Source organism: Pongo abelii, chromosome 16 (assembly GCF_028885655.2).
Source record: "Pongo abelii isolate AG06213 chromosome 16, NHGRI_mPonAbe1-v2.0_pri, whole genome shotgun sequence".
NCBI classification, from domain to species: domain Eukaryota; kingdom Metazoa; phylum Chordata; class Mammalia; order Primates; family Hominidae; genus Pongo; species Pongo abelii.
Genome location: NC_072001.2, coordinates 67911974 through 67924795, shown reverse-complemented (window position 1 = coordinate 67924795; position 12822 = coordinate 67911974).

Here is a 12822-nt window from a genome sequence, read left to right as displayed (position 1 = left end):
GAACTGCTTGAACCCAGGAGGCGGAGGTTGTGGTGAGCCGAGATTGTGCCATTGCACTCCAGCCTGGGCAACAAGAGCAAAACTCCGTCTCAAAAAAAAAAAAAGAAAGAAAATAAAAAAGACAAGAAACATCGTGTTTCAATGGTAGATTGGATGTGGTAGTTGAAGAAACAAATCAGGGATATGGTGTGGGTTTTTAAATTGAGCCCAAAATGGTGGTGCCATTTACTGAGATGATAAAGACAGGAGGAAAACAGGCGTATATGGTACTGGGGAAGGAGATTAAAACCTTTGTTTTGGAGAAAGTGAATCTGACATGCCTATTGGCATCCATGTGGAAATCTCAGGAAGACAAATGGAGATATTGTTTGGTGTTCTGGGAAAAAGGGCAGGCTGGAGATAGAATATTGGGAATCATCATGTAATTGATAATTGAGGCACCAAAGAAGGAAGGAAAGAGGGAGGGAGGGAGAAATAGAGGGAGGGAACGAAGGAAGGAAGGAAAGAGGGAGGTAAGGAAGGAAATGAGGGAGGATCAGTGAGAGATCTAATGAGGAAGAGGTATTAGCAAAGGAGATTAACATGGAGCAGCCAGTAGACAGGAAGAAACGGGGGGAGTGTGAAGTCGTGGAGGTTGAGAGGATCAGCTGTATGAGAGGTTCAACAAAATGAGTGTCCGCTGCCCGGTGATGACAGTGCAAGGTGCCGTCCTGCTCTGGAAACTGGAAGACAGTAAAATAAATACCGTTTCCCGTTCAGCTCCTCTACAGACTGTCCTTGTAAGCTTCGGGCTCCGAAAGCAGGAGGGCAAAAAGCTTGGAGAGAAAGGATCCTAAGGTGGAAGGGACGGGGCCTTTTGAGTAGTATCACATGAGATAATGCCAAAAATGCATTTTGTAACCCCCTCTGTGCTAATGTCATTGTAGCTGTTATTAATGAGCCAGGGACTGAACTGAGACCTCTCAATGAGAGCGAGCAGATAAGACGTGTGGAAGGATATTCCGAGAAGGAAATTTCAAAATGAAGGAAACCCTTTCCTCTTGAGATCTTGCCTCCAAACCAGGCTTTGGGTTGGGCGAGGAGATCCGAGAGCAGCGTTGCACCTCAATCCAGACTGACCGCACGGCGGCAGCAGGGAGCAGAGTGGCGGGCGGATGCCGAGAACCGCCCGAAGCCGAAGGGGAGGAAGTACAGCACCAGGAGGTAGGGCTCCCTCTGGCCTCGCCTCCCTACGCCGCAGGCCAATCAGGATGCAGCTGGTAGGACCGCGGCGCGTAGAGCGGGGAGGAGCGAAGACCCGAGGACCTTTAATCCACCACCAGGCGGTGTCTAGTTACACGTTCGATACCTTTCCGTTCGAGGACTTTGTTGCTCAGACAAAATCCTGTGTGGGGAGTACAACCACTTTGGAGAAAGATCTCGCAGTTTCATATAAAACTAAATATACAACTAGTCTATGACCCAGAATTTCTCACCTAGGTATTTATTCAAAATTAATTAAAACATAAATCCAGGCCGGGCGTGGTGGCTCACGCCCGTAATCCTAGCACTTGGGGAGGCCGAGGCGGGTGGATCACTTGTAAGGAGCTTGAGACCAGCCTGGGCGACATGGCGAAACGCAGTTTCTACTAAAAATACAAAAAATTAGCCGGGCGTGGTGGCAGGCGCCTGTAGTCCCAGCTACTCCGGAGGCTGAGGCACGAGAATGGTGTGAACTCGGGAGACGAAGGTTGCAGTGGGCCGAGATCGCGCCAGTGCACTCCAGCCTGGGCGACAGAGCAAGACTCCGTCTCAAATTAAAACATACATCCAGCCTGGCGCGGTGGCTTACGCCTGTAATTAAAACACTTTGGGAAGCCGAGGCAGGCGGATCACCTGAGGTCGGGAGTTCGAGGCCAGTCTGACCAAAACGGTGAAACCCCGTCTCTACTAAAAATACAAAAAATTAGCCGGGCGTGGTGGCACGTGCCTGTAGTCCCAGCTACTCCGGAGAATGAGGCAGGTCAATCACTTGAACCTGGAAGGTAGAGGTTGCAGTGGGCCAAGATCATGCCACTGCACTCCAGCCTGGGCAAGAGAGCGAGACTCCATCTCAAAAAAAAAAAAAAAAGAAAAAAAAAGATGCTGGAACAAGCTAAACTAATCCATGGTTAAAAATAAAATCAGAACAGAGGTTGTCTAAGGACTGAGAGTGGGGATTGACTGAGAAGGGGCACAAAGGAAGTTTCTAGGTGATGATGTTCTTACAATTTCATGCAGTGAAGGAGACTGTCCCCTATCTGTGCTATCCAATGTAATAGCCACTAACCACATGTGGCAATTGAGCACTGGATGTGAGTTTCACTTAATTTTAATTAAGTTTAAATTAAAATAGCCACATGTGGCTAGTGGCCACTGTATTGGACAGCACAGTTGTAAATCCTGATAGGAGTTTGTGCTACACAGGTATATTAATTTGCAAAGGTCCTCTAATGGTACCCCTAAGATTTGTGTGTTTCACTGTATGTGAAGTTTACATTAAACATGTAAACATGGTCGGGCGTGGTGACTCATGCCTATAATCTTAGCACTTTGGGAGGCCAAGGCGGGCGGTTCGGTTGAGCTCAGGAGTTTGAGACCAGCCTGGGCAGCATAGTAAACCTCGTCTCTACAAAAAATACAAAAGTAGCTGGGCATGGTGGTGTGCGCCTGTAATCCCAGCTACTTGGGAGGCTGAGATGGGAGGTTGGCTTGAGCCCAGGAGGCAGAGGTTGCAGTGAGTGAAGATCTTGCCACTGCACTCCAGCCTGTGCAACACAGCCAGACCCTGTCTAGAAAAAAAAAAAAAAAAAAAGACAGGCACAATGACTAACACCTGTAATCCCATTGAGAGGTGACACCGTGCTGGCAGTCCTCACAGCCCTCGCTCGCTCTCGTCGCCTCCTCTGCCTGGGCTACCATTTTGGCGGCACTTGAGGAGGACGTCAGCCCACCGCTGCAATGTGAGAGCCCCTTTCTGGGCTGGCCAAGGCCGGAGCCCACTCCCTCAGCTTGCAGGGAGGTGTGGAGGGAGAGGCGCGAGCGGGAACTGGGGTTGTGTGCTGCGCTTGCGGGCCAGCTGGAGTTCCGGGTGGGCGTGAGCTTGGCGGGCCCCGAACTTGGAGCAGCCGGCCGGCCCTGCCGGCCCCGGGCAATGAGGGACTTAGCACCCGGGCCAGCGGCTGTGGAGGGTATACTGGGTCCCCTAGCAGTGCCAGCCCACCGGCGCTGCGCTCGATTTCTCGCCAGGCCTTAGCTGCCTTCCCGCGGGGCAGGCCTCGGGACTGCAGCCTGCCATGCCTGAGCCTTCCCCCGCCTCCGTGGGTTCCTATGCAGCCCGAGCCTCCCCGACGAGCGCCGCCCCCTGCTTCATGGTGCCCAGTCCCATCGACCACCCAAGGGCTGAGGAGTGCGAGCACACCGCGCGGGACTGGCAGGCATCTCCACCTGCAGCCCAGGTGCGGGATCCACTAGGTGAAGCCAGCTGGGCTCCTGAGTCTGGTGAGGACGTGGAGAGTCTTTATATCTAACTCAGGGACTGTAAACACACCAATCGGCACTCTGTATTTAGCTCAAGGTCTGTGAGTGCACCAATTGACACTCTGTATCTAGCTGCTCTGGTGGGGCCTTGGAGAACCTTTATGTCCAGCTCAGGGATTGTAAACACACCAATCGGCACCCTGTATCTAGCTCAAGGTTTGTAAACACACCAATCAGCACCCTCTGTCTAGCTCAAGGTTTGTGAGTGCACCAATCGACACTCTATCTAGCTGCTCTGGTGGAGCCTTGGAGAACCTTTATGTCTAGCTCAAGGATTGTAAACACACCATCAGCACCCTGTGTTTAGCTCAAGGTTTGTGAGTGCACCAATCGATACTCTGTATCTAGCTGCTCTGGTGGGGCCTTAGAGAACCTGTGTGTCGAAACTCTGTATCTAACTAATCTGATGGGGACATGGAGAACCTTTGTATCTAGCGCAGGGATTGTAAATGCACCAATCAGCGCCCTGTCAAAACAGGCCACTTGGCTCTACCAATCAGCAGGATGTGGGTGGGGCCAGATAAGAGAATAAAAGCGGGCTGCCCGAGCCAGCAGTAGCAACCCGCTCTGGTCTCCTTCCACACTGTGGAAGCTTTGTTCTTTTGCTCTTCGCAATAAATCTTGCTACTGTTCACTCTTTGGGTCCACGCTGCTCTTATGAGCTGTAACACTCACCGCGAAGATCTGCAGCCTTCACTCCTGAACCCAGCAGGACCACGAGCCCACCGGGAGGAACGAACAACTGCAGACGTACTGCCTTAAGAGCTGTAACACTCACCTCGAAGGTTTGCAGCTTCACTCCTGAGCCAGCGAGACTATGAACCCACCAGAAGGAAGAAACTCCGAACACATCCAAACATCAGAAGGAACAAACTGCAGATGCGCCACCTTAAGAGCTGTAATACTCACCGCGAGGGTCCGTGGCTTCATTCTTGAAGTCAGTGAGACCAAGAACCCACCAATTCTGGACACACCAGCACTTCGGGAGGCTGACGTGGGTGGATCACAAGGTTAGGAGTTCAAAACCAGCCTGGCCAACAGGGTGAAACTTTGTCTCTACTAAGAATACAAAAGTTAGCTGGGCGTGGTGGCAGGCGCCTGTAATCCCAGCTACTTGGGAGGCCAAGGGAGTAGATTGGTTTGAACCCGGGAGGTGGAGGTTGCAGTGAGCTGAGATCACGCCATTGCACTCCAGTCTGGGCGACAGGGCAAGACTCTGTCTCAAAAAACAAAAAAAGTAAACATAGCCAGGCATGCACCTGTTGCCCCACTGACTAGACAGGCTGAGCCCAGAGGGTCACTTGAGCCCAAGTATTTGAGTCCAGCCTGGCAGCAGAGTGCCACTCTCTAAAAAGATTTCTAAATGTAATTCATTATTATTTTTTTATGAGACAGAGTCTTGCACTTTGCCCAGGCTGGAGTGCAATGGTGTGATCACAGCTCACTGCAGCATTGACCTCCTGGGTTCAAGTCATCCTCTAGCCTCAGCCTCCCAAGTAGCTGGGACCATAGGCATGTGCAACCACGTCCAGCTATTTTTTTTTTTTTTAATTTTTGTAGAGATGGGGGTCTCACCTGGATACCCAGGCTGGTCAGTAACTCCTAGGCTCAAGTGCCTTGACCTGCCTTGACCTCCCAAAGTGTTGGGATTACTGGCATGAGCTACAACATCTGGCCTTTTTAATTTTAGAAATAAAAAAAAAAAAGCTGAGCTTGGTGGCTCATGCCCGTAATCTCAGCACTTTGGGAGGTCAAGGCGGCCAAATCACCTGAGGTCAAGAGTTCAAGACCAGCCTAGTCAACAGGGTGAAACCTGGTCTCTATACTTAAAGTACAAGGGCTGGGTGCAGTGGCTCACGCCTGTAATCCCAGCACTTTGGGAGGCCGAGGCGGGTGGATCACGAAATCAGGAGATGGAGACCATCCTGACTAATGCGGTGAAACCCCGTCTCTACTAAAAATACAAAAAATTAGCTGGGCATGGTGGCGGGCGCTTATAGTCCCAGCTACTCGGGAGGCTGAGGCAGGAGAATGGCATGAGCCCGGGAGGTGGAGTTTGCAGTGAACCGAGATTGTGCCACTGCACTCCGGCTTGGGTGACAGAGCAAGACTCCGTCTCAAAAAAACAAAAAAAACAAAACAAACAAAAAAAAAACAAGAGCAAAACTCTGTCTCAAACAAAAACAAAAATTTTTTTTTTTTTTTTTTTTTGAGATGAAGTCTCGTTCTGTCACCCAAGCTGGAGTGCAGTGCCCAGATCTCAGCTCACTGCATCCTCCGCCTCTGGGATTCAAGCTATTCTTCTGCCTCAGCCTCCCAAGTAGCTGGGATTACAGGTACATGCCACCACACCTGGCCAATTTTTGTATTTTTAGTACAGACAGGATTTCACCATATTGGCCAGGCTGGTCTCGAACTCCTGACCTCGTGATCCACCGGCCTCGGCCTCCCAAAGTGCTGGGATTACAGGTGTGAGCCGCAGCGCAGGACACAAACAAAAAATTTTTTAAAAAAGATAAACATGACTGGGCGTGGTGGCTCACGCCTGTAATCCCAGCACTTTGGGAGGCTGAGGCGGGTGGATCACTTGTAAGGAGCTCAAGACTACGGTGAAACCCCGTCTCTACTAAAAATAAAAAAAAATTAGCCGGGCATGGTGGCGCGCGCCTGTAGTCCCAGCTACTCTGGGGGCTGAGGCAGCAGAATGGTGTGAACCCGGGAGGCGAGCTTGCAGTGAGCTGAGATCGCGCCACTGCACTGCAGCCTGGGCAACAAAGCGAGACTCCGTCTCAAAAAAAAAAAAAAAAAAGATAAACATAAACTCTGGTTAATGCTATGCATGCTAAAGTGTTAGAAGTGAAATATCTCTGTAACTTTGAAGTACATAACAAAGAGATGGGTAGATGTATGGATGTGATAAAACAAATATTGCAAAATATTGTAGATTGGTGATGAATATATCAGTGTTCACTGTACAATTCGTTGGATCTTTCTGTATATGCTTGGATTTTTGTTTGTTTGTTTTTGTTTTTGTTTTTGTTTTTTTTGAGACAGAGTCTTGCTCTGTCACCAGGCTGGAGGGCAGTGGTGTGATCTCCACTCACTGCAATCTTCACTTCCTGGGTTCAAGCGATTCTCCTGCCTCAGCCTCCCAGGTAGCTGGGACTGCAGGTGTGCACCACCATGCCCAGCTAATTTTTGCATTTTTAGTAGAGATGGGGTTTCACCATGTTGGCCAGGATGGTCTCCATCTCTTGACCTCACGATCTGCCCGCCTCGGCCTCCGAAAGTGCTAGGATTACAGGCATCAGCCACCGTGCCTGGCCTGGATATTTTCATAATAAAATGAGAGAACTAAGGTGTGAGAGGAAGTAGGAATGATAAGTTACTGCCTAATGGATGAAGTTTCATGTTTTTCTTCTCTTTGAGATGGAGTCTTGCTCCATCACCTAGGCTGGAGTGCAGTGGCGTGATCTCGGCTTACTGCAACCTCCGCCTCCCGGGTTCATGCCATTCTCCTGTCTCAGCCTCCCGAGTAGTTGGGACTACAGGTGCCTGCCACCACGCCCAGCAAATTTTTGTATTTTTAGTAGAGATGAGGTTTCACTTTGTTGGTCAGGCTGGCCTCAAACTCCTGACCTCAGGTAATCCACCCGCCTTGGCCTCCCCAAGTGCTGGGATTATAGGCATGAGCCACCATGCCTGGACTGGATGAAGTTTCTATGTGAAATAATGAAAACATTCAAAAATAAATTGTGGGGGAAAGTGAAAAAATAAATACATAAATTGTGGCCAGGTGTGGTGGCTCATGCCTGTAATCCCAGCACTTTGGGAGGCCGAGGCAGGTGGATTGCCTGAGGTCGGGAAATCGAGACCAGCCTGGCCAGCATAGTGAAACCCTGTCTCTACTAAAAATATAAAAATTAGCCGAGCATGGTGGCAGGCGCGTGTAGTCCCAGCTACTCGAGAAGCTGAGGCAGGAGAATTGCTTGAACCCAGGAGGCGGGGGTTGCAGTGAGCTGAGATCGTGCCATTGTACTCCAGCCTGGGCAGCAGAGTGAGACTCTGTCTCAAAATAAATAAATTAATTAATTAAATAAATAAATTGTGGTGATGGTTATACATTTGGAATGTACTTAATGCCATGAATTATACACTTAAAAATAATTAAAATGATAAATGTCGTGTATATTTTTCCACAATTTTTTTTTAAAAAGTTTGAAAGCCAAGGCCAGGCGCGGTGGCTCACGCCTGTAATCCCAGCACTTTGGGAGGCAGAGGCAGGCAGATCACGAGGTCAGGAGATCCAGACCATCCTGGCTAACACGGTGAAACCCTGTCTCTACTAAAAATACAAAAAATTAGCCGGGCGTGGTGGCGGGCGCCTGTAGTCCCAGCTACTTGGGAGCCTGAGGCAGGAGAATGGCTTGAAGGCGGGAGGCAGAGCGTGCAGTGAGCCAAGATTGTGCCACTGCACTCCAGCCTGGGTGACAGAGTGAGACTCCATCTCAAAAAAAAAAAAAGTTTGAAAGCCAAAACAAAAAAAAACATATTAAGAAAAAATCCGTTGGGACATTCTGGTGCCTTCCCTTGAAGCAGTCTGGGGTATTGCACACAGAAACAGGGTAAGGGATTTGGCTTCCCCTGTGTGTAAGTGCGCTAGGCCTATTGTAAGCAGAGGGCAGTGGAAAGAGAGAACACAGGCTTTGGAAACAGACCGGGGTTCATAATCCCAGCTCTTTCATTTTCTCTCTATGTGACTGTATTTGTTTCTTATTGCTATGGCTGCTATAACAAATTATCGTACATTTAGTGGCTTAAAATGACAAAAATTTATTATCTTGTCATTCTGGAAGCCAAGAGTCTGAAATGTGTCCTACTGTGCTAAAATCAAAAGCTGTTTTCCTTCTGGAGATTCCAGAAGAGAATCCATTTCCCTGCCCTTTCCAGCTTCTAGAGGCCTCCTGCATTCCTTGGTTTAGTCTGTGGCCCTTGCCTCCATCCTCAAAGCCAGCAGTAACATCTTCACGTCTCTCTTTCTCTCTCTCTCAACTCTACTTCCTTTATCATATCTTCTCTGACTCCTGTTTCCTTCTTTCCCCTGTGATTACATTGGGCCACTCATATAATCCAGAATAACATCTTCATCTTAAAAAACTTAATCATGACTGGGCATGGTGGCTCACGCCTGTAATCCCAGCCCTTTGGGAGGCCGAGGTGGGCGGATCACTTGAGGTAGGAGTTCAAGACCAGCCTGACCAACATGGAGAAACCCCGTCTCTACTAAAAATACAAAATTAGCCAGGTGTGGTGGCGCATGCCTGTAATCCCAATCCCAGCTACTAGGGAGGCTGAGGCAGGAGAATTGCTTGAACCCGGGAGGTGGAGGTTGTAGTGAGCTAAGATCGTGCCATTGCACTCCAGCCTGGGCAACAAGAGTGAAACTCCGTCACAAAAAAAAAAAAAAAAAAAAAAACTTAATCATATCTGCAAAGTCCCTTTTGCCAATGTAAGATAATATTCACAAATTCTGGGGATTTGAACACGGACATTTTGGGGAAGGGGGTCATTATTCCGCCTACCATAATGACCTTGAAAAATTTTCTTTTTTTTTTTTTTGAGAGAGAGTCTCGCTTTGTCGCCCAGGCTGGAGTGCAGTGGTGCGATCCTGGCTCACTGCAACCTCTGTCTCCTGGGTTCAAGTGATTCTCCTGCCTCAGCCTCCTGAGTAGCTGGGATTACAGGTGCCTGCCACCACACCCAGCTAATTTTTGTATTTTTAGTAAAGATGGGGTTTCACCATCTTGGCCAGGCTGGTCTTGAACTCCTGACCTCATGATCCACCTGCCTCAGCTTCCCAAAGTGGTGGGATTACAGACGTGAGCCACCACACCCAGTTGAAAATTTTTCTTAACCTACTCATTTACTCATACACAATGACGCATGCCACTGATATTCAATATATGTCAAGACAACACTGAAGACAAATATCTCTCAAGATTTCTTTCCAGCCAGGTATGGTGGCACATGCCTGTAATCCCAGCACTCTGGGAGGCTGAGGCTGGCAGATCTCTTGAGACCAGGAGTTCGAGACTAGCCTGGGCAACATGGTGAGACCCTAGTCTCTATAAAATGTACAAAAATTTGCTAGGTGTGGTGGTAGTCACCTGTAGTTCCAACTACTTGGGAGGCTGAGATGGGAGGATCACTTGAGCAGGAAGGTCAAGGCGGCAGTGAGTTATGATTGTGCCACTGTACTCCAGCCTGGGTGGCAGAGTGACAACTTGTCTTGGAAAAAAAAAAAAGATTTCTAACAGGTTTATGGAGATAAAATTCACATACCATACAATTTAAGCATTCAAAGCATTCAATTCAATGGTTTTCAGTATAGTCACGGGGTTGTGCAACTATCACCAATCAATTTTAGAATATTTTTATCTTTCTCCCATTTTGAGAAAACAGAGGCTTGAGACATTATGGAAACCTGCTTAGGATAGCATCCACTGGAAAGGCATTGCAGTGGCTGTTACTAGCTGAGATTCCAGTCCAGGTTATACCTTTCATGAAGCTAGGCCAGTCACCTTGAGGCAGAATAGGGTCTGGAGGCAGGGAACCTAAGGCTGTTTCACGCCGACTTCCTAGAACGAAATTAAAAGGAAAACGCGGCTGGGCACAGTGGCTCACACCTGTAATCCCATCACTTTGGAAGGCTGAGGCAGGCAGATCATGAGGTCAAGAGATTGAGACCATCCAGGCCAACATGGTGAAACCCCGTCTCTACTAAATATACAAAAATTAGTTGGGCATGGTGGCATGCACCTGTTGTCCTAGCTACTTGGGAGGCTGAGGCAGAATAATCACTTGAATGGGGGAGGCAGAGGTTGCAGTGAGCCGAGATAGCGCCTCTGCACTTCAGCCTGGCAACAGATAGAGACTCCATCTCAAAAAAGAAAAAAGAAAACCCTGGCCGGGCATGGTGGCTCACGCCTGTAATCTCAGCACTTTGGGAGGCCGAGGTAGGCGGATCACGAAGTCAGAAGTTTGAGACCAGCCTGGCCAAATATGGTGAAACCCCATCTCTACCAAATATACAAAAATTAAATGGGCGTGGTGGCACGCACCTGTAGTCCCAGCTACTTGGGAAGCTGAGGCAGAAGAATTGCTTGAACCCAGGAGGCAGAAGTTGCAGTGAGCCGAGATCCTGCCACTGCACTCCAGCCTGGGCAACAGAGCACAGAGCGAGACTCTGTCTCCCCCCCCGACAAAAAAAAAAAAAAAAAAAAAAGGAAAACTCTAACTTTCCACGCCTAAGTAAGGACAAAAGGACCAAAGGCTACTCCCTTTGACCTTTCCAGCATGGCAGATGGGAGATTGGCTGTCCGCAACAAATCATAGGAGTGTGGGTCCAGTATTCGTTTGCAACTTTGTAACTTCACTCCGGCCTCTGAATCGTTGCTGTCTGCAACCAATCAGACTGATTATCGCTACCACTTCAGTTACATGAAGTAAGCATAAAGTTGCCAATGGGAAACTTCTAGCGGGTATCTGAACCCAAGAAAATTCTGTATATCGGGTCCCCTCCCACACTGTGGAGTGCACTTTCGTTTTTGTTTTTTGTTGTTGTTTGTTTTGAGACAAGTTCTTGCTCTGTCGCCCAGGCTGGAGTGCAGCGGCACGATCCAGGCTCACTGCAACTTCTGCCTCCTGGATTCAAGTGATTCTCATGCCTCAGCCTCCCAAGCAGCTGGGATTACAGATGCCCACCATGACACTCGGCAATTTTTGTATTTTTAGTAGACACAAGGTTTCACCATGTTGGTCAGGGTGGTCTGGAACTGCTGACCTCAAGTGATCCCCCGACCTCCGCCTCCCAAAGTGCTGCGATTACAGGCGTGAGCCACCGCGCCTAGCCGTACTTTCGTTTTCAAAAAATCCCTGCTTTTGTTATTTTGTTGCTTCACTCTTTCTTTTCTTTGATGGGCATTTTGTCCAATTCTTTGTTCAAAACGCCAAGAACCTGGACAACTTTCAGTCACCACCCTCTACCGCTAACAGACTGGGAGCAGTGTGGTGTAGTAACTAAGCCCCATGGAGTGATTAAGCGAGCAGGTAATCTGGGTTCAATGTTTGGTTTTGCTCTCTATATCAGCTATGTGACCTTCAGTAAAATCTCTGGAAGCCTTGCTTTTTTCTCATTTGAAAAATAAGGTCTGGGCTCATGCCTGTAATCCTAGGACTTTGGGAGGCCACGGTGGGTGGATCATTTGACCTCCGGAGTTCGAGACCAGCAACATGGTGACATCCCGTCTATACGAAAAAAAAAAAATATATATATATATATATATATATATATATATATATATATATATATATATATATGTGTGTGTGTGTGTAAATTAGCCGGGTGTGCGTCTGTAGTTCCAGCTACCTGGGGGACTGAGGCGGGAGGATCACCAGAGCCCAGGAGGCAGAGGTTGCAGTGAGCCACGATCGCGCCACGGCAGAGGTTGCAGTGAGCAGAGATTGCGCCACTGCACTCCACTACAGCCTGGGTGACAGAGTGAGCCCTAGGAAGGAAAAAGGAAAGGAAAGGGCAATTTAATCCGTGGTAGTTATCGTTATCCGTAAAATGAGGTAGCCAGACTCACCTGTAAGATCCTTTCCAGCTATGTAATTCCAAGCTTCAATGAAATAATAAACATGATTAAAAGTAAATTCTTTCAGCATCCTGTGCAAGAAGAGGGATAAAATTTCCCTGAAGACAGAGACTCTACTCGCTTCCGCTGTACCCTCTAGCACGTGGCACAGGTCTCAGAGTTTCTCATTCATGGGCCTCAGCTGGGTGAGAGAGCCAAAGCGTAAAATGCCCCTTACAAAGGCAGAGAAGGATGTAGAGTTGGGGGCGGGGGAGGGATTGGGCAGGCCTTGGGGTGGTCTGCCCAGAACTGGACAATGGTACTGTGAGTGTAAACAGGGGTGTGAGGGACCAAAGGCAGATCTTCCCCAAGGCTAAGCCCAGCCTCTGTGTGCGGGCTAGAGGGGAGAGGGAGTGTGCTGGAAGGATGGTTCTGAAAATAAATCTTCGGAGTCGCGTAGGGTTTTCAGACCCGACACCACGCGCCGCCGGGTGGCTGCCGCGGCGGCGGCCTCCTCCCACCACGCCCAGCAGTCCACTGGATTTGGTATGATCGGTCACCACCATAAACCTCCTTCCTCTAGCAGGCAATTGGTACAGCCCAAGCTTCTGGAGTAGAGACGCAAAGA